Source organism: Pectinophora gossypiella, chromosome 6 (assembly GCF_024362695.1).
Source record: "Pectinophora gossypiella chromosome 6, ilPecGoss1.1, whole genome shotgun sequence".
In the NCBI taxonomy this organism is placed as follows: Eukaryota; Metazoa; Arthropoda; class Insecta; order Lepidoptera; family Gelechiidae; genus Pectinophora; species Pectinophora gossypiella.
The window spans coordinates 14,177,570-14,200,673 of NC_065409.1; the positions used below are offsets into that span (position 1 = coordinate 14,177,570).

A 23,104-nucleotide genomic window follows, 5' to 3' on the forward strand; every position below is an offset into this window, starting at 1 on the left:
AGTTTTTTCCCTTCGCGGTTGGAAGGTCAGACAGGCAGTCGCTTCTGTAAAAGACCGGAACTGTCAAATCTTCAGGCTAGGTAACCGGACCCTGTGAAAAACGGGATAATGCTAGGGAGACGATGATGATGAACCAGAATAAAACGAAATAGTTACAAAAGAGACTTAACTAGGGCATGGGATGGCGGCCTTATCGCTTGAAGCGATTTCTTCCAGGCAACCAGGTAAGGTGAGGGGGGGGATGATTAAATCGGTCCAGCGGTGTAAGCGTAAGAAGACAACAGACAGACAGACAGAGTTATTTTTGCATTTATAATTATTATTACGGATTTTTTTTATCGTAATTGACACCTTGATCGAAATAGTTTGAGCTGTTAGACCGGCAGTATTTCTCGTCTGAACTAAATCTTCCTGGCACCTTTATTTTTGTTTTCTGGCATATCGCCACGCCATTTAGGCATATGTCAATTTAACCATTGTGTTTAGCATTGATGAGTTTTAGTGCTAATGGAAACCTTTAGATATTTTTTCTCATGCATTTGTGTTTACTGAAGTCTTAACCTCCGTGGTCTTGTTAGACAGTATCGACGATTGCCAGTCTCATAGGCCTTGAGGCCATGAGGCTTATGATGATGAAGGTACGTCTATTTCAGATGATTTATAACATCATTGCCGCGTGATTTACGTTTTTCAGCGGCTTCCGGCCAAGTAGTTAATGCCATCTGCGGCAAATCTACAATAAGTCACATAAAAAAAAACCGGAGTGGGAAATTCTACCGCACACTCTGTAGAAGATTTCACATTTCGATCATCAGGAGCTTCTTCCATTTTCGAACCAGAAGTCTGAAGTGGAAATGGGCCGGACACTTGAATAGACGCCAAATAGTCGATGCCCAAAGGCTGTCACAGAATGGTGGCCATGAGAAGGGAAAAGGTCAGTAGACCAGCGGCTCGGTGGTCAGATGACATCGTTGCAACGGCGGGAAAATTGTAGATGAGATTAACCCAGGACTGGAAAAGATGGTGCAAAATGGAAGAGGCTTATAGTCAACAGTGGGATGATGCGGGCTTATTGATGATGATGTCCAGAATTTGTTCAGGAAATCCTGTACCAAAATTTATGCCTTAGGCATCTTCAGACATTATGTCTTCATTTTCAACCAGATGAGAGCCCTCAGCGTTCCCTAGTGGTTCGACCAAGTCAAGTCATGAATGCTGTCCGAGGAAAATTTACAATAAGTCACGTCAAATGCATGAAATTGACATTGAGGCATGTCAAAAAGCGTTAAGTCAATACAAAGGCATTTGGAAGGCAATAGCACTTCGGTCAACAATACACCATAGCACGAAAACTATGACAACTCATGCGTAATTATTTAGACATACACACATAAACTCACGCCGATTTCCCACCGGGGTAAACAGAGATTATGGAATTTCATTTACTTCGATTCTGACACACTTCTCTTCTTTTCTTCTACTTTTCATCTTGCTTCCTTCACATTCTACAATTGTTCTTTATATCCACCTCAAATCTTCTCTTAGGACATTTCGGTAGTAAATAAGTGTTTAAAATATACATACATACATAAACTCACGCCTATTTCCCACCAGGGTAAGCAGAGACTATAGAATTCCATTTGTGGAGGACGCAAGAGAATTGTGTAGGGATCGGAGCAAATATAATTCCAAATTATTTAAAAATACTTATTGAAAATTAAAATACTATGAAAGCTCGATTTTATTACATTAAAGTGATTCCGGGTAAAAATTGACACCATTTTTTACCTGGAATGGACCTAGCATAAGGTTCTTACTATAATGTGACGTTATTTAGCTATACCCCATTGCTGGTCACAGGCCTACCCTCAATCAGCCGGAGTATAGTCCACATTCCACCACATAGATCTAACATACAAGCAATAAAAATAATTTAAAAAATAGGTAGGTATATGAAAAACAGAAAATCTAGAAATCAGGTTTCAAAACGTACTAAAGTATTGATCACAGATAAACAAATAATGAATAGTGTTTTTATCAGTTTTTATCCAATTATTATTTAATTTGTATATTATACATAGAATTAAAAGATTGATTTAAAAAATTAACAGACTTCACAATCTGTGAAATAAAAAGTAATAATATTTTTTTGACACACAATTGTTGGAATCTAAATTTTGATGTCGGTTAACAATACAAGTAATCCCCTATTCTATAACATTGTGTTGGGCTGTCTATGTATTCAATCCTTCGGCCTTGACCACACAATTCTAAAGCGAATATTTTATAAGCGCATAGGGCATCGACTCCGTTTTGTAACAAACGCGCTCAAAAGTAGGTCGACTGTATGGGTCACGGCTGTTCAAATATATTTTTTTGACCTCAAGAGATCCCGTTAGCTCCAAAGAGCGATAAGAAAGGGGCGACCGTGTAATTGCTATCTTTAGAAACTTTGGTTTATTCAAGATATAAATCTGAAAATAAAGAGAGTTCTTATTCAAACACAAACCAAACAGGTATTTACGTGTTTTGGTTTATTTTAATAAACGTAATTACTAATTATGTTTTTTTATTACTATAGAACTAGTAACTATGAAGTAAGAAAAATAAGTATATCTTTGTCTTTAAAAAAAATAGTTTTCATCCGACGTTTTCATTAACGTGCCTTCCGAGCTCCTCCGTGCTTCGATAGGCACGTTAAGCCGTTGGTCCCGGCTGCATTAGCAGTCGTTAATAACTATCAATCCGCACTGGGCCCGCGTGATGGTTTAAGGCCCGATCTCCATAGGGAGATCATTATCCATAGGGGGACGGATGGATAGCCATCCATAGGGAAGGCCCATGCCCCAGCAGTGGGGACGTTAATGGGCTGATGATGTGATGTCTTTATTCCTTTTTATTACACAGGTACTGCCTGAAGTCCTTGAACTGAATGGATCAGCCATCTTTATGGTCCATCACAGAAAGGAGAAAATCCCTCGGTTTTCACGACATGCCCGTCAAGAGCAGCTGAACGCGTTCTGTTATTTACTCGTTCCCAAAACCAAGATTAAGATTGTATAATGTACTCTACTTAATCGAAAAAAAAAACACGAATCCGACAGACCTAACCTAACCCACGCTTATCGGAGTTTATTTTTATTTATACATATCTCTCTCTAGTTACGTCACTGATTCTCTCGCTCGCACGAACCGGGTCAAAAATTTGGGTTGCACTCTAGTATATCGGACGTTTGTTCACCTCTCTAGGACGAGTGGTTTGCATTCGTCAGTGTTTATAAATAGTCTTAGCAATTTACAGTCTGCATGTAAAATTGTTGAAGATTTTAATAAAATATATTCCATGATAACTTTTTTTTTGGCTGGTTTCCGCTGCGCGGGTTGGAAGGTCAGACAGGCAGTCGCTTCTGTAAAAAACGGGAACTGTCAAATCTTCAGCTTAGGTAAGCGGACCCTGTGAAAAAACGGGATAATGCTAGGGAGATGATGATGATGAACTTTTTTTTTACGTGACTTATTGTAGATTTGCCACAAATGGCATTCATTACTTATTGGACCATGATAATTATAAGTTTGCCTACCTATGGGGAATAGGGGTTTGTACCCAAAGTGTGGGACTTAACAAAACCTAAGCTTCATAAGGTATATCTCTGCCTGTGTGTCTTTAGAATATAGCGGCGCCATTACAGTTAAAAGTATCAAAATGTATGCAGATGTATAAATGTTACCACATCTCATGGTCATCATGTATGGATTTGACATAATGGCATGTCAATCCCATACATTTTTATCACTGTCACTGTCGATTGTCGTAATCATTTGGAACTTAGCTAACCCCCCAAGATGTCAATTGTATACAATTTGTTGGCGGTGCGACCGTGATGTGGCCCTTATCTAACGGCCAGGTAGGTCTTTTTTACATACATACATACATAAACTCACGCCTATTTCCCACCGGGGTAAGCAGAGACTATAGAATTCCATTTGCTTCGATCCTGACACACTTCTCTTGCTAAGGTCTTTTTTATGTACTAAATATAGGTATATTTAATTAAAAATGAAAAAACTTACCTCCTATTTATTGATTTTATTTCATGGATGTCCTAACGAATAATAAAAAATAACCATTATTAGTTACGCTTGAAAAGGTACAAACCTTCACATCTCCGACAGGATGGGTTTAGAAATTGTGTTTTTATTCCATATGCAACCCTATTATAACGCACTACGTACCAATGAGGGACTTTGACCAGGCTACGTTTCCAAAAACAATATACTTACCTAGATGGCGCTGTACAGATTTGCCTTCGTTAAACGTTCTAAATTCATGGATAACAGACATAATATATGCATCTTTTATCTGTGTTTTTGGATATAAATGATGACCCTTGTTATTACACCAGACAGAACAAATCTTCCACCCATTATTATTCTGATCAAAATAAAGAGAAGCAATACAGGTAGCAACATAATTCTATACAAAATGTGATCATCAAGGAAAAATTATTTTTATTATGCTTCTGCCATTACATCGTATCATGATACCATGAATCAACAACATCATCATGTGTTGAATCATTATGTACCCGAGTTGAGGAGCTCGGTGGCGCAGCGGTTAACGCGCTCGGCCTGCGATTGTTGAAGTAAAGGCTCAATCGCCAAAGGATTAGGGTGGCACGGACATGATGAAGATGTGGTATTACGTCTCTCAGTGGATTTTACCATTATAACCCATATATGTATACATACATACATTCACGAAAATTTCCTGTCGGGGTAAGCAGAGACTCTGGACTCCCATTTGCTTTGACCTGACAAACTTCTCTTGCTTCCTCCACATTCATCAATTGTTTCATACACGCACGCCGGTTCAGTGTAGATCATACCAAGCCTTTCCTAAGGGCGTCTCCAATTCGGTTAATGTACGTTCTTCATAAGGCCAAAAAAAAAGTTTTCATCTCGAGCTCCTCCGTGCTTCGGAAGGCACGTTAAGCCGTTGGTCCCGGCTGCATTAGCAGTCGTTAATAACCATCAATCCGCACTGGGCCCGTGTTAAGGCCCGATCTTCCTATCCATCCATAGGGAAGGCCCGTGCCCCAGCAGTGGGGACGTTAATGGGCTGATGATGATGATGTACCCGAGTAATGAGAAAATAGGTTATCATCACTTTAAAGCTGTACAACGCCATCTATATTTTTTTTGGTAAACGCAGCCTAGAAAATCCCTCATTAAATATAAAAAAAAAATATAAGTCCAATTACATACTGTAAGATGTACTAAAAACTGGAAATATCATCAAAATATTATTTTGTGTTGTAAAAAATGATTCAGAGATATTATTAATAACATTAAAAGTCAGAGGACTTTTTGTAACGATTTCACTCTTAGCTCGATGTTTGGCTCACACCCAAGAATCTCATTTCAATCAAATTACTACACGCGTACGACCTTACACGTTAAAAACTAATAGTGAATTTAAATAGCTTTTTAAATTGTGGCATAGAATAAGGAATAATACTACGTATAGAACGGCAACTCTTCGCTCCCCAACAGCATCTGAGATAGGTTTACCTCAGCGGTCTTACAGCGGAAAACACACAGAAAATGCATCCACGCGCGTTCATGCGGATGCAATTTCTGTGTGTTAGACCGTGCGTGTTTTCTATACAAACGGAGATACTTACAAGCAACGGAAGAACATGCATGCGGCTGTGTGAGAATCGCCTTAGTCTTCAATCGTGTGGTCAGAAGTCACACACACAGATGCGCGTCTACGATAACGTCAATGTGTAGTGTCTGTGTACAACGAGGTGTATTGTAAAAAGTGTCCGGGGTGTGATTATGCTAAGAAATTACATTAAAGTAACGTTGCGCCAGCGACTGCGTCCACGTCTTGGTTTTTGACGTGACTTATTGTAAGTTTGCTTCTAATGGCATTAACTACTTACATACATACATACATAAACTCACGCCCGTAATCCCTAATGGGGTGGGCAGAGCCACAAGTAATCAAAGACAACTTGCAGCCACCGCTGATACGAACTACTACATTAACTACTTGACCGTAGAAATTGATACTGTTAAGGGTACGCCCGGTACATAAAGACAACAGGCCTGAGGGTGCCCAGTTAGAGCGATCCTCGACTCAAATATCCTCTTCTGTTTTAAAGTGGGTAAAAACAACCACATAAATATTATAGTCGCACTAGCATGCAGTAGTGTAAAAAATAAGACCAATTTGTGTTATAAAAACAAAGTATGTAGATTATGTTTATCACTGTACCCATAAGTAAATAGGTACATTTCAATTAGGCCAAACTTGTTTGTCGAACAAAAATATATGAAGCTCTAAATAACTAACAGTGATTGATATACCGAAAAAGAAATAAAATAGAATATCTTTATTCCCAAAACAGTGAAGGTTACAAAAGCATTTACATAAATTAAGATTAACAATTTGTGACTAGTAGCTAACACTGCCCAGGAAAATGGGACTGACTCAGCATATTGTTGCTAAGAATATGGTACGAGTACCCACTCTCACCAACACTGATATTCTGCCAGTACCCAAATTACGCTTATCAATTAGTAATAAATGAATTGAACGTGCCAACAAATAAAAAATACTTTAAATGTTTAGTATTCAGAATAATATTATTAGTAGGTGATTTTTATCTGTCTACTAGAAAATGAAACAATTTGTTAAAAACGTAACATAAGATCACGACTATATCCCAATTGGGGAAGTCAGGTACATCCATCGTAAAATGAAGTAAGTGCCCACACGTCACCGAGCCTTCGTAATTGCGCCAAAACATGGAAACAGTTACAAGAAAACTTATCTAGACAATAAAAGAAACTTTCTTTCAATCAGTATTTTTTTCCTTTATATGGGTAGAAGACTGGGTCTCAGATAAATTATAAATGCTAATCTAAAAGTAGAAGCTAGTATAAGATTATCTAAAATCAGTCACATTTTTAATTAAGAATTATGTATTTTTACGTAATAAGTGCTCGACGTTTCACCACGTTTATTCTTCTTTGCGAGTCGATGGCGATCAAGGCTAAATTTTTGCTGACCAATAATTGGCCACGCTTACGGCATTGTCAGTGGCTTCGTACAGATCTTTAATAGTGCAGGTGTTAGGGCACGTTTATTGATACAATTTATTTATGACTACACCATTTCGTATTAGCATACAAACGCCATATACCTAATTTAATCATTTTGACGTTTTGTAAAAAGTACCTCATTTGACTAGGTTGTCATCTAGCCTACTTATTTATTATACATTATACTTATTGAAACATAGCTACGGAAAGCAATAAAAGTATAGTCATTCATAAAGCATAGGAACGTGCAACAGTCGCAGCCGCACACTGACCCAATGATGGACGAGTGTACTAAAAAGGAAATCCTACTTGCGCGCGCGCCGATAGTCTAGCAAGCGCAACTTGATCGCGCCGCGCGTGCGCGCCGTTTACGTTATTCGCTACTGTTTTGTAATAAATATTATAGTTTTAATTTATTTTATGACTATCAGTTTAACAAAAACAACGGGAAATGACGTGGCAGGTGTAAAATTAGTTCCAACTCTTTCTGGGACTATTTTTTAAACTGTCAATCTAAGCTATTACTTAGTTTAGCGTCTGTCAGATACGGCGCCAAAGTCCACAAATAGTTTACTTAATTGATTTTATTGTGATAGGTACGCTACATTTTTTTTTTCATTCATTGAATAAGCAAATAGGTACCTACTTACCACGTAAAACCTCGCGTATGAATACATTCTTTTTTAAATTTGTTTAATTCGTTCGATAAAACGTAATACTAAAAAGCGAATTAGTTTTAGCGTCACGTAGTAATTTTGAACAAACAAGTATAAGTACTTTTAACCCTTTATTAGTAGTTAAAAGTAAACCGAAATTGTGGGAAAATATAATTATACTTATAGGTACCTGCTTACTTAATGACACTTGAGACATTTATATTCAGTTGTATTAAGTCTTAACAAGTGTCCCATTAATAACCCGGCAATAAATATAGGTACCAATTTAATTAATTGATTGGTTCATAATTTTGACACTTAGTAATTTAATTTTTAAACAAGAAATAACGTGTTTTTGAACAAAACTTAACGTAAAGGTATAATTAAATCGTCCCTTTTCTCAACACTGAAGTGTCAACTCATAATTCATTTTTATGCGCGTGAGTTTTTTTATTGTAATATCGCTGGCAGCGCATTATGGCGGATCGATCCATCGATCATTACTTAATATGGCTCTAACATAAATGCAGATTTCAATATTTTAATTGCGATTTGTGCTGTTAATAATCGGATTAAAATACTTTTTGTGGGGTACACTGGCATGGATTCTGATATATCACTTTGAAAACATAATACTAATGTGGTTTCACGGGCAGACAGACATTGGAACATTGATCGTTGAAAGGTACCTAAGTATTAGGGATGAATACCTAATATAAAGTAAGTTACCTAGACATACCTCCATTAGTCCTCCGTCTCTTAGTAAAAGTAGTTACATATCCTATTATGCAACATAGAATAAAGAATAGTACAACGTCGCATTGGGCTCCGACCTCACTCCCTCTGGGGTGTTAATTTAGTCTTATATGGCCGTAAGACTGGTGCTACCGCGAAAATAGGGAAAGAAGAAAAAGATAAAAGACAATCGATACGTACAGAAGAATAAAACATAGCAAGGAGACTTATACTAAGGAGGTTGTATATGAAATCTATCTCTTAATCATAATGTCAAGTTAAAATACATAACAAAACCTGCATTAATACTGTTAAAGAGAAGAATTGAAAATATTTTATCAATATAAAGAAACATTATAGGTAACAAAGTATAACAATTTCAAAATATTATGATGACCCTAAAGATTGTAGTGAACTTCCAAAATAACGATTATAATGCAATAAATATTGATTTATTTGAGTACATCGATGCATTGACACCGAGCGGGGGCGGGGCGTGGGTTGCGCAGGCGCCGATGTACGTTACACAGGAGACAGAAGTGTTGATTGAACACTCTAAGAAAAACAATCAATCAAATATACAATTAATGAATTTATGGACGTAAACAGTACTTAAGTATTTTTAAAAAAATAACGGTCCTCACATCCTTTTTACTACTCGCAATTTAATACCAGATTCATAACAGTGACCATTTGAGTAAATTATTTACAGCAATACCGTATTCGTCAAATTCATTACAGTACTTTGCATATAGCTTTAATCAAAACCAACTGATCTTGAGGGTTCCGTAACCAAAGTAACACTAAATGACGTACCACAAATAATCAGACCTTTTATTATTCCTACACCATCCCACTACAGGGCAAAGGACTCGCTCCCTTTCTTTCACTCCCCCGATCTAGGGTATTTCTCTTTCCAAGATATCATATGCATCGAACTCGTCACGCCATCTTTTTCTCTGTCGTCCAATCAATCAGACCTACTGACAGAGTCATCTTCTCTGCCCTCCACTGGGGCAATTCCTGTTTGGCGCGTCCTTGCCGCGGGGGTCTTCAGTAGACTAGAGTGAGATGTGGCTGAGTTCGGATCGGTACCCAGACTTACGGGGTATAAAGTAGAACCGTTGCCCAGGGATACGGGTGAAGACCTCAACGGTTGCAGAGGCGGAGATGGGAGCCATCGGCACGGCAATCCAGGATGGAAAGGGCAAGTCACAAGGACTGTGACCTGGAACCTGGCAGAGGGTAGCAGTTACTGGCTGTTACTGTTGAAATAAACTACTCTGGGCGCTATCCCACTCGCGTCAGACAGAGTACTGCTGTACTCCAGACAGAGTACAGCAGGGCGGGAGGTAAGAAGGAATCCAGGGCCCTATTTTTCCCTAAAATGTGTCATGGAGAATGCTACACTGACAAGAACGTGGCTCTTAAATTAATGACAATACGATTCTTTATCTTAATCAATTTCTAGGGCATGTAAAGTTATGTATCTACTTTCGGCATTGGAGACAGCTTGAATGTTAGCCGGAGTAGCGTAAACTTAGATGTTAAAATGTTTATTAGATTATTTTTTTAGTGTTTTTAGATTTGGTTGCAAGTACTAACTCGAAAGAAGAAGACATATGCCAACATATTATACCGCAATCAAATCCAGGACGTTTTGTGGGTACGGAATCCTAAACTTTAAAATCCAACTTTACATCACGAGTTTTAAACACAAAATCCTTTTTAAAACGCTACTGATTCCGCTATCGCCAGCAATCCTTTAACGGTGAAAAGGGATTTGGTGATTCAAAAGTTTTTAATTCCTTCAACTTTGTCATTGCCTTCCTCTGCAATCTCATCACAATATTAATGATCTTGATTAGTATGGCTATATTTGGTGAACGACCAAATGAGTAACTTGCTTTTTTGTTGTGCGAGAGTAAAGTCCTTTCGGTACTTGAAAAAAAACACTAATTTGTAAATTGATTTTATTTACCAATAACTAATCTAAGCGTCTGATAGCATATTAAGCTAAAGCAAACCAAAATTGTTTTGCATCGTTCGTACTTGCACAATTTTCAGTTTTACATGGCGTTATAACCACTATTACATAACAGGTAAGGACGATTTTTGTTTTAATACTTAGAAAAAATCTGATGAAGAAGAGTGAATAGGCTGGGAGAAAGCAGTGCAACAAAGTCGACTCATCAGTGCGTACACCAAGGCACTGATCGGCAGACAAGAGTATTACAACTATTCAGACCGCTCTCTCCCCTAACAGTTTCTTCAGGCATGATACCGGAACACGAGCTTCGTCGTCTAACGGCAAGGTTTTGGCTGGAGGGAGGGATGCTAAACCTAAAATGTCCAAGAAGCGATTTTGGGACGGCCTCCGTGGTTCAATGGTTTGAGCGTTGGGCTCACGATCCGGAGGTCCCGGGTTCAAATCCCGGTGGGGACATATCACAAAAATCACTTTGTGATCCCTAGTTTGGTTAGGACATTACAGGCTGATCACCTGACTGTCCGAAAGTAAGATGATACGTGCTTCAGAAGGCACGTTAAGCTGTTGGTTCCGGTTACTACTTACTGATGTAAGTAGTCGTTACATGAGTCATGTCAGGGGCCTTTGGCGGCTCAATAGTAACTCTGATACCAGGATTGATGGGGATGGTAATCTACCTTACAACCCACACGATAAAAGAGGAGCAATTCTGGAAGATCCGGACTATTGAAATCGCTCCAGAGAATGCATCTATGTAACAGTAAATGCATAATTGTTTTCAGAACGGTTTTAAAGTTAATTAGCAAACTGACAGGATGCTCGAGAAATAAACGTTCGGTTTTATTACAGAATACGTTACGTTAGTTGTATTTCCCATAGATAAACTGTTCTAGTTCATTTCAGTCATTGTCTGGAGCTAAACGGTAAAATTAGAACGTATTGCTGCTTATCTTTCAGAGAGCATAAGGATCGACGCAAATGGGCTACCGACGGGCTACTACATTTTATAACCCGTTCTTTGCTGCGGGGTCTTACGATAACATTGCAAGGAAATGATAATAAATAAACATAGTAGTTGGACACCTAACGGTTAAGGGTAGTTTTTCGAACACCAGAAGTCAATATCAATACGTAAATGCAAAAATATTGTAGAATCTTTTGTCATTATGTAAATATCCAGTTAGAATTTATGTATGTCGCCAAGTTACATAAGTTCTGAGTGGATATGCAAAAAGACCGAAGATGCTAGGATATTTTTGCGTTAACGGTATTGAGATTTCCTACTGGTAGTGGCAAATATCGCGCTGCTAATCTTCCCCATGGTTAAGGGGATCTTCGAACACCATATCTTGGCGTTTTTTGGCCGGCAGTGACCACAAGTGGAGAGTCGCAGACACTGCTGTAACGAGTGGTCGCCACCGGTCACAGGTGCAGCTTTTTTGACGTGACTCCTTCCCTACTCTCTTCGGATATGACAGCAAATACTAGGCAATCAACTGATAGGTTTGTAGCTGAGTATTTTATCTATCTATCTGAGACTGATAACAACAAATAACTAAATTTATCATCAATTAGATTTATCCTTGTACCAATACCAAAAATAGCTTGAATTATCTCCTAGAAGAGAAAATTTAAATCGAAAAAAGCTACTCAATAGTACTCAATAGTACTCAATATTCTAGATAGATGGCGCGCGCGTCGGCTTAATAACGATACAATAGATCGAAATAATTTCGCATGGACGAGGAGGAGGAGCTGGTGTTGTAAGGGTTCAAGTCCCGTCCAAGTCAATTTTTTTTCGTACTTATTTAAATTTTCTCTTTGTGAGTTTCCCTACGCACCCGTGCTTAAGTGCTATAAATATAAAAATCATTACCTTCTATTAAGTAAGTGCGTGTAGCCTCACCTATTCTGATTTCGGGAGTGACTTGATGAACGTACCTCTGCCTTATTACAAAAAAACAGTCAGTATAAATGATGAGTCAGTCTAAAAAAAAACTTCTAATGAGCAAGTTCAAAATGTTCGGATGGCGTCCCTGCTCGGTCATTGACCTTGCACTTTAATGTACCATATCGAGGGGGCCGTACCGCCGTACCATTGCAGAGGTCACTAAGGGGTCTCAAACAACGAACAGACAGATTTGTTTAGATGAAAATGATTGAAACAGTCAATGATGCAAGTGACAAGGTGTCATGTTGTGGATTTATTTGGGATGTCTACTCCACAGCTAAATCAGTTTTGAAGGAAAAATAACTCTCTGTTCGTATTATATCTACTTAAATAATAATATACGTATGGAATGTTTTCCAGAAAAACAGATTAAGCTTTATAAATATCAATATTTTCTGCCCTCAAACTCAAGTCAAAAATATCTTTATTCAATGATAACATACATAACATTGAATCGACACATTTTAGATAAATATATTTTTGTTGAACATCTCATCTGCTTAAAACTACTGCAGCCTTTCAACCTTAAATAGAAACCAGTCTCAAATGGTCAAACACTATTTTTATTTGACTTACGATTTTCTTAAATAATTACGCAACAAAGATTTCGATGTTTCACTATGTTTACTAAAACGGCATGCTTTTGTTTTTTCCTAAAAATTATCCTAGAAATTACATAATTATAATTCCTGTGAAAAAATACTACAGTTCTATTTTTTTTTGGAAATTAACATAATTTACTGTCTTGAGAGGCGAGTTTATCTATCTATAACCTAACTTCTTCAAGTAAGTTTGAAAGCTGCTACACTCTTTTCAGTTTGTCTATTTATTTATTTGTTTAGCTGTATCATTAAAGGTACATTTACATTAACGGTAAAAACTTCCCAAACAGTCGAAACGATGCAGCAACATCAACTTTTATGTTGCATTGTCCAGGAGATGTGGTCGTTCCAATCAAAGGCCTTTGTCGAGTCGGCAGCAGTACAAAGATTGTTCAACTCTACAAACTATCAGCGTGGTTGCCATTCAATGGTACTGGCGATTCACAAGGACCCTACGTCCTTTTATGGCACACCATTGGTTGAATATGCGTCGCTATTTTTCGAAATGGACCTCCTATGTTAGCCTTTTGATTTCAAAAAGAAAATGTCTCGCGGGTTACAGAATCGTAAAAGTTTATATTTTTCTTTTCAATTTGAATGTCGGTTTTAAATTAGAAACAGCTCCCTTTTTAAATTTTGCATTTGCCAATTTATTGTTAAAAAAAAATGCATACCTACTTATCTTTTAGCATCTTCTGTCAGTTTTATGACAAGTAGCCAGGCAGTATCTTTCGTCGGGATCAGTTTAGTCATTTAGTTATACAAGGGCATAAGGACAGATCGCCGATCCAAAATGGTTGACTCCTGACAAACATGACTCCTAATCACATTAACGTCAACCTTTTAGCAGATAAAAAAGGTCTTTCACTCCACAAAAAAACAACTTTTCACGGTTGCCAAACTGTCACTGCACCGCTAATCAGATGGCTTGGAATTTCACGCATTGCGCACGCGCATACCGCTGAAAGATTTACGTTTAACTTTTGACGTTTTATTTTCGACACCGTTCCATTTTCATGTAAATAACGAGATATTTACATGAAAATGGAACGGTGTTTCTCCGTGAAAAATATAGATCTGAGTTTATAGAATTCTTAAATTTCATCTCACATTCTTCTCTGAAGAATATCGAAACTTCTACCTAATCCACTTAAAAAGTTAAAAGTTATAACAAGTTTTATAGCCTATTGATCGTCTGAAAGACAAATGACAAGTTATGACATACTTAGTTAGAAGCATTTTACCTATAACGCTCCCTCTCGCTTCAAAACTTCTGTAAGATTGCTTTTGTTATTTTTTATTAACGGTTTTATTATCTAGAAGCGCTTTGTCATTCTTATCATTATGATAGAAAAAATAAAAGTTCGCGCGCTCTAAAGAGTATGAAACAGAAAATAGGTATATTCTTTGAAATTGTTCCGAATAGTGATGTTTAGAAGATAGTCGTGGTCTGGGTTATACATACATACATAAGTAGACTAGTAGACTATGTAAGTAGACTAATCATTTTGGAATAAAAAGTACCTAGCTTGTCTAATCTTCCCTTATCATGTACTGGTTTAGAGTCATAGATACGATTAGAATAGTCAATGCCATTCGGAACAAATCTACAATAAGTGCATAATCTACGTGCCATAAAAAGTTAATTATCCGGATTGAATCTTCAAAATTGTATTAAGGCCCCAACACTTCTTCTTCTATCGTGTGGTTTCTGAGGTGCAGTACCAACCTCATCAACCCTGGTGTCGCCGCCAAACGCCCCTGACATGGTTCATGTAACTACTACTTACAGCAAGTAGTAACCAGGACCAACGGCTTAACGTGCCTTCCGAAGCACGGATTATCTTACTTTCGGGCAATCTGGTGATCAGCCAGTAATTTCCTAACCAAACTAGGGACCACAAAGTAATTTTTGTGATATGTCCCCACCGGGAATCGAACCCGGGACCTCCGGATTGTGAGCCCAAAGCTCAACCACTAAAAAGACTTTACCCTCACATTAGCTTTAACAAGCTAAGATTGTCATTAGCGAATATTCCAGCAAGGCCCAGACTTCAGAGCACTTACGGCATCACACAAGCGGTTTCACGGTTCGTTCCCAGCTAAGTGTTTCTGGCAATGCGGCGCCGGCGGAAGTATGGATTGCCCAGGACAGAATCCTGCGCACATGATACGGACAAGCACCCTGATGGAACAGAGTAAGCCTTGTTTGCAAATGACGCCAGAGAGTTATTTTTGGTGATCGGTGAAGATTGGAAATTAGTAGGAGAAGGAATTGTGGTAATTTTCATTTTAAAAATAAATACAAGACAAACTCGTTTATCAGGATGGACAGAACTATAAGAGATCAAGAGACACCCTGCAACTACACCATGGTGCTAATTTTTCTTCTTTAGTGCCCTGTGAGGTCAATGACCGATCTCATCAACCCTGGTGTCGGGGTACTAAAATAGCCGGGACCAAATGCTTAACGTGCCCTATAAGCGCGGATCATTTGACTTTCGAACAATCAGGCAATCAACTTGCTATTTCCTTACCAGACTAAGGATCACGAAGTATTTTTTGTGATGTTCTCCCATTGGGAATCGAACAACAGATCGAGATACCAAAGCTCTAACCACTAGGCCACAGACGCAATTACGCACATGGTGTCTATATTCTAAGCTGTTATTTGATGAACCATACACCGATGAATTAGGATAAGCTTTCATTTGTTCACCTGTGGATCTGTGGCCTTTGTGGTCCAGTGGTTGAGCGTTAAGCACTTGAACCGGAAATCCCGGGTTCGATTCCCGGTGGGGACATATCACAAAAATCATCTGTGTAATCCCAGTTTGGTTAGGACATTACAGGCTGATCACCTGATTGTCTCAAAGTAAGATGATTTGTGCTTCAGAAGATACATTAAGTCGGTGGTCCCGGTTACTTACTGATGCAAGTTAGTAGTCGTTACACATGAGTTATGTCAGGGGCCTTTGGCGGTTCAATAATAACCCTGACATCAGGGTTCATGAGCACGATAGAAGAGAAGAAGACCTGTGGCTCCGCTCACATCAATCTTCTTCTTCTTTCGTGTGGATTGTGAGGTGAATTACCAACCCCATCAGCCCTGGTGTCAGGGTTATTACTGAGCCGCCACACACACACACATCAATAATAATCGAGATTTTTCTGTCGTAATTTGAAATTCGTAGTAAGTACCAAATAATTTTCTCTAAACATTATTATTTTTGTTTAAAGCCGACCTACCAGTCCGGCCGAGGCTGTTTTTGTTGATTTTATTACGAAAAAAGGAAAAAGAAACCGATCACTTATTATGTAGAATGAACTGGAAACCTACATTTCTAATAGTAATAACATCCTTGAATTTACATCCTTAAGCTATCACTATGGTAACACGGTGTTGGCAGCGTATCTGCCTCATCTTCTATTGTTAAAATCACATAGACACAGTTTATTATACCAGTTTAACCAGTTGTAAAATCAAAAAAGCAAACTATGGAAGCGTATTTCACATCAAAATTATTATTTTATGTTAAATTATTCTCGTCCGTAGGCGTTTACGAAACAACAGCCATTATAAGGATATTGAATTTCAAAAGCTTTATTTTTAATGTGATGAATATTTTTAATTACGTTATTTGACTATAATTTTAGCCCTCCCTGTTGACAAAACGTACATATTCCTCGAATAATGCGAGATAAGTCAATATGACCTTTGAAAAGGTAGAAAGATGAAAGAAAATAAAACTTCTAAAATTAATAACTTAGTACATATTTATCAGTCTTTGGAATTATTACTTTTTCATTCGTCGTATTTAAATGCTTTATAAATATACTTTCCAAATAGAAGACGCTGATACTGAAATAGGTAGCTAATCATTTCTGAATGTTTAGTTGAATAACGTACACTTTACATAGCAACGCTTGTCCAGTTTGGGTTTGTTGTTATTATCACTATTGACTTGAATACATTTTTTTTAACTAGCCATATCAACAGTTTCCAAAACTTACACTTAAATGATCAGTTTTATAGCTCAATAAAAATGTTTAAACACTAAGACAATTACATGTAATGGAGACTTACTTAGACATACTTAGATGGTTTGCCTTGCCCATCGTGTGTGGCTACAAGTTATTTTCTAATTACATCGACGACTATAAACGTGAGACCATTTTATGAATAAAGTATATAGTTGTCCAAACATTTATTAGTAAGTACATTTTTAAAATTTTGGAAAACATTTTTTTATGAACGGCCATAATTATTCATAACTTTGGATGTGTGAGAATCAAACAGAATAATTTCAAAAGATCTGCCGTACTGAACTTTAATTACAACAACGTCGTACGATGTAGGAACAATTTTGTTGTCGCCAAAAGTCGACGTACCATGACGACTGCCGAGGGCTTCATCTTTGTCAATTCATCATTCATTTCTTCAATGTCACTTTTAATCGCTTTTTTGCTTCATACCCAAAATACATTCGGACATTTAGCTTCAGCTTTACATTTTGTTCATTTTCTATCCGAAAAGTTATCTCGCTTTCAGTGACTGCATTTCTTGTTTTTACAGCTTGAACTTAAGCAGTTGAAAAAATATCGGTTGTTTAAAATTATCGAATAGTTAAATTAGTATTTAGAGATTTCAGCAAATTTCAATGAGCGAGTTTTTCGTGAGCGGCGCGCGTGACGGCGTACGTATGCCTACAACCTTGAGCAAGCGAGGTGGCTAGTATTGTACTAGTATACTCCATCTCTGCAGTGACGCCCTCACTACGCTATTATTAAACGAGTTCATTGGAACATCTATTTGCGCAATTCGTAGCATCGCTCTAGCATTCCGATGACCTTACTCCGCCGCGTGGACTGCACGCTTCGATTTGTTAATGACTTGTTTTCCTACCGCTACTTCTTATTTCTATGCGCGATTATCTAATGTTGTTTTAACCTCGTCGATGTATTTCCTTTTAATATACAGCTGATCGACTTCTTTTTTCGGTCGTGTAAATAGAGATTTTTTTTGGAAGATTTGTTTTCAATTCAAGATCCTCAGTTTGGATGCGCTAACCCAGGTACAGGCTACAGGGCACACTTGTTTAAACCTAATCCAACACAGGGGCGACTCGTATGAGTGTGCGTGGCGCATGCGCTCTCGGCGTTTCTACACGCGTTATCCATTCACTGCGCAACTAATCCGTCCAACAAGACCGTTTATAACGTTATTTTGGTAAATATTCAGCTCCTCCGACCGGCTCGCATGAGTTACTGAGATTTTAAAGTCAAATTGGAAATGAGACTTTGAAATATCGGCGGCGATCGGCGTCCGGCGAAGCTGGCGGTGGTGTTGCGGCGGCGGCGCGGCGGCCCGGGAGGGGGGGCCACGAGCGAGTGTGCGCGGCGCGCGTGTGGTGGTGCGGCGGGCTCGTCGCGGCGCGCCCCGTCAGTCGGCGGCGGCGAGTCACGCGCGTCGTCTCGTCCAGCTCTCTCCGCACTAGGTTGCGCCACGCACACCTGCTACCTTTCAGGCTTCGACGGCTCTCACGCTCTCGAGCGTGGAGGTCGCGTCCCCGCGCGCCGCAGTTTCGGTTCTCCGCGGTTTCGCAGTTTCACCTCGAGTTTCGTCTGAGGTTCGCGGCAGTGACGATATCCGTGATACTGTGAGCGTTGTGCCGGTGCCGTGACTCCGGGCTGGCCCGTCGGCCGCGTGCTGTGACAGTGAAATCGTGAGTCTCGCCTGCGGATGTGCAGTGATGGATGAGTAGACAGAGGCGCGAGTGCACGCGCGGACCGCCAAGTCGTCGGTATTTCTGGCTGAGTGTGCGAGCGGGCCGTCAAAATTGAGCCCAAACTGTATCTAGGTGGGTATCGCGAGTGGCTAGTGGATGTGGTGTGAGGCGACCGGTGAGAGCGGGTCTGGCATAGCGGCCGTTGAATATTTATAGCGTGCAAGTTGGAAAGTGTCGCTTGTCGACGAGTGGAGGCGCGCCGGTGCCGCATGCCGCGGACCGCACAGCTGATTTGTTGTGTCACGAAAGTATATCTCTCGTCTCGCTTGAGAGAAATGCGGTCATTCATTTGTTAGTATTTTGGTTGGACGTGATTCACTCATTACGAGGATGCAGTCGATCTGATTTAGTTCATTACGCGTGTGGAAACCGGAGCGAAGTGGCAACGAGGTGCTGGAATGCATGGACATAATTTATTTTGACTGATTCAGTTTTTTTATTCATGCTCGACTTTCGCTTTGTCATTATTATCAATTGTTACTTATGTTTATTCCTGTTTGTATTTCTTTTAAATCAAGGTTATTGAATACGTCCAACTTACTTTTTGTCAGACATTAATTTGAAACTATTAAGTTTCAATTTAGAATAATCCAATAAGAAAACAGTTCTGCCCGAAAGTTTACCTCAGCACCCTTCAAAATGTGCAAATGTCACAGATTATCCTCAGATTATAAAAGTCAACAACTTGCAATAGTAAACACTAAACAGCTTAGTCTTTGTAAATTGAATTAGTTAAGAGCCGAGCGCAATAGAGTATTATACTAATACCTTCATTGGATAAGGGACTCCCTTTGCAACAGTTACATTACTTACAAGAGAATAAGTGCTAAAGCTTCACTCAGTAACAGAACGAAAAAAATATTGACTAAGCCCCAATAAGGAAAAACAGGAGTCTGAATATTTCTTTGAAGATAGAAGAGGTATTTGCTAAAGTCCTAAAGGGGTTAAACAAGATAAAGTTCAACAATACTTAGATAGGTTCAGTTCTGAAACCCGAGAATTAAATGTAAGAACCAAATAAAACATTTACTATTTGAATGGTAACACTTATCGTCTAGCACTCTCGAACAGCGGTCAGCAAACCTTCAAGGGATCATCAATCAAACTTGCTAGTTCGTTTTGGCCGTAGTTCAAAGTGAGTAGATAAAAATGTGCCAATCTGCAAAACTGGGACAAGGCCGCGCCCCCGATTCCGCGGGAAAACGCAATAAACCAGCGATTTCTGAAACTCGAGAAGAGATGGGAGAACGTGGAAATTGAAATATGAAAGTCTGAGGTCGATTTGTCGTCGGCTATGTTTCTAATTGTGGCATCTTTGGTCTCAAATTAGAAGCATCTCATCTTGATGTTCGTAAAATTACAAAATTTCATTCTCTAAGCACCTTTATTATCATTAACTAAAATCCCACCAATTAAATTTCAGAAGTGAGGACTTATCCAGCGAAGTGTGACTTGCTAAGCAACAACGTCAAAATTAATACCTGAACGCAAACAGACAACAAAACACGAGTAATGCTTGTACACGTAAACGAATCTCTAGTACGATGCACTGGCACTCATTATCACTTAGGACGTCATGACGCTCGGTTGTGTCAACAATCGTCGCGATTGCAGGTGCTTGAGTTCGTTCACCCCGATATTTGGATACACTACCCAACCACACTCGTAGACATAGACATGTAGCTGGCTGTAGACACGATAACGGACCGGCAGACGAACGGACGAGCCACGTGCACATTCGGGACGTGCTCGTCTCTATAAAAAGCACGTCCTTGTGCCACGTATCCTGTGCTAAGCGAGTCCCATACATTTTATAATGTAGACACTTGTTTGCATTCAGTACAAAGACCATAAAAGTAGGTGTGATTTTCGACGAAACGGAAAATCCCTCGTAAGCTGTAAATTAAAAAGTATGTTTATGATACAAGAATGCGTTTTTATTCTGAGAAGACACTTTGAGATTTGTTACATGTTTCCTTACAAGTTCTATTGCTGTTTAATCTTTAGTGTTATCGTTAATAGCATTTTACAAGTGTATGTCTTTGAAATAACCTTCAGGTTCGATTTCTTATTCCATAAAGTACTCGGAACGGACACAAAAGTAGAGTACTTTGTCCACAATAAAAAATATGTGCATGATGCATTCGTTCCAATGACATTGGAGGTACTATTTGCGTTATGCCTTTGCTTTTTTATCGTAGATGACTCATAATGTACAATGACGATACGACACGTGCCTAGTTCAAAACCAGTTTTTGACCAAAATCTTTTGTGTGACATAAGAACAGAACTCGTTCCTTATGGGACTGTTTGTACGACCTACTTTGCCTTATAAAGGCAAGTTGCACTGTAACTGTAGCTCAACTTAAGTGGGATTCACAAGAAAGATATCATCATTGTCTTTACGAGGTTGAAAAGATTTAAAAAGAAATTGTACCTTCATCGTTGTTTTGATAATGATAACTTTAAAAAGAAAACGCTGGAATAAAATTAATATCTACACAGAACTCGGAACAGTTACGATAAGCATATTGAAAATAAACAGGATTGTTATGAAGCAAAGAAAATTCGGAAAACCTAGATGACATTGAAGACAGCGAAATTCTCTCGTATCAAGCCGCAGGCGTTGGGAGGAAAGGGGGGGCGAAAGTGGGACAGTACGTTATTTCGGGGCCTGAATTGGAGCGGCCGGTTAACATCGGGGTTTCTGCGGGGACTTTGTAACAAATAGTACATTCTATCACACTGTACCATGTTACCCACGTTACATTATACACTGCGTGGGTGTCCATAGACGAACAATTGCGTAGGCGTCGGAATGTTAGCTACATGTCATGTGGAACTGCTGAGAAAATTAACGGGCAGGACGCGCAGAAATCGAACGATAGACTTAATGATTGTAGGTAAGATATCGAATCTGGTTCATCAGTCGATTTTCTGGAAACGTTGTTGTTTTATTTAGTTGTGTTGCCGTTATAATTTCCTGTAAAAGTGCAAAATCAAGCTAATTACACAAGGCAAAAGACCCATTCTTAGGCATATATCCTTTACTTATTACAAAGCGGATTCAATGACCATTAAACTACATACGTAGAAACATTAGTATTCGTAATTTATGCCACGTTCGTAGCTGACTCAGCGATTTATAAATTGGGCTGAGTATTTACTGAGCCCGGGACTATAACACCAGTTTCACTAGGTCTCTACCTTTCCAAGTCTGTGTTGACAAATGCTTTAGTGACATAATTCTTGTCACAGATCTTTATTCACTGGACGTTAGGTAACAAAAAAGTACCAAACCATTCTTATTAGAACCTTTAGTTGCCATATGATATATGTCAGGTTTTTCTGGTTACTTACGTGCGTAGATCTTAAGCTCTTTGTATTTCTGTGTCTCATGTATGATAATCTGCTTTGTTAGTTACAGCCATATTCTTAAAATTAGTAGTATAGTTAACTTTCGCAAATGTCAGAGTCCTTAATAAAGTGGGCGCTTAAGCGAAAACATTTTCCTTTATATGAAGTGGATGTTCAATTTATTACAAGTGATACACGACATAAGTTTCCGTCTCAATTGTTAATATCTTAGTAAACTTTCCTTATAATGAAAATGATTCTCCGTAAGAAGTTTGAGACTATGCCCGTTATACTCGAATACTTGCTTCATATTAATTTTATGTCAGCGAAGAATTTTTAGTAATTAATGTGATTGAAATTCTTGTTATTTATCCTTTAAGACGATTAGGTTCCGCTAGACTTATATTTTCCAAGACTGTATATATTTCTTATTTGTTTACCTTTTTTTTAGTAAAATTAATGCCTTAGAAATGAGATCGTTGCGTAGCATGTGCGGTGTTAATTGAGTGATAGAGTGAAAAACAATGTGATAAGAGAGAGATGTGGTGTAAAATGCGATATAGTGGCTAAGAGTAGAACTGATGGAGGATAATAAGATTACGAAAGCAATATATAAAGCGAAGGTTAGTGGTAGGGCTGGCAGAGGAAGCCCTAGAACAACGTACATTGATCAAATTGGAGATGTCCTTAAAAAAGTTTCAGTAGGATCTACTTTGAACCAACGTGCGTGTATGAAACGATTGATGAATGTAGAGGAAACAACAGAAGTGTGTCAGGATCGAAGCAAACGGAATTCCATAGTCTCTGCTTACCACGGTGGGAAGGCATGAGTTTATGTATGTATGTAACCCCTCAAAAATAGTAGTTTAAAGATGTCACTCAATTTCACTATTTCTCCCTTATCTCGGCTA

The 23,104-nt window shown here is 38.7% G+C and overlaps 2 protein-coding genes across 5 annotated transcripts in view; one reads left to right on the plus strand and one right to left on the minus strand.

The window, feature by feature from the left end:
• Nucleotides 1-23,104, minus strand: part of LOC126367787 (putative fatty acyl-CoA reductase CG5065) — a 576,419-nt gene that overhangs the window by 241,063 nt on the left and 312,252 nt on the right. The gene's annotated exons all lie outside the window — the stretch shown is intronic.
• Nucleotides 1-23,104, plus strand: part of LOC126367777 (ecdysone receptor) — a 431,491-nt gene that overhangs the window by 140,048 nt on the left and 268,339 nt on the right. Inside the window, exon 1 of one of the 4 annotated variants that reach the window (XM_050011511.1) lies at nucleotides 18,481-18,908. The exons of the other annotated variants lie outside the window; for them this stretch is intronic. The gene's annotated coding sequence lies outside the window, so the exon portion shown is untranslated. Of the gene's footprint in view, nucleotides 1-18,480; nucleotides 18,909-23,104 lie in introns of those variants that run through there. 4 annotated transcript variants of the gene reach the window in all.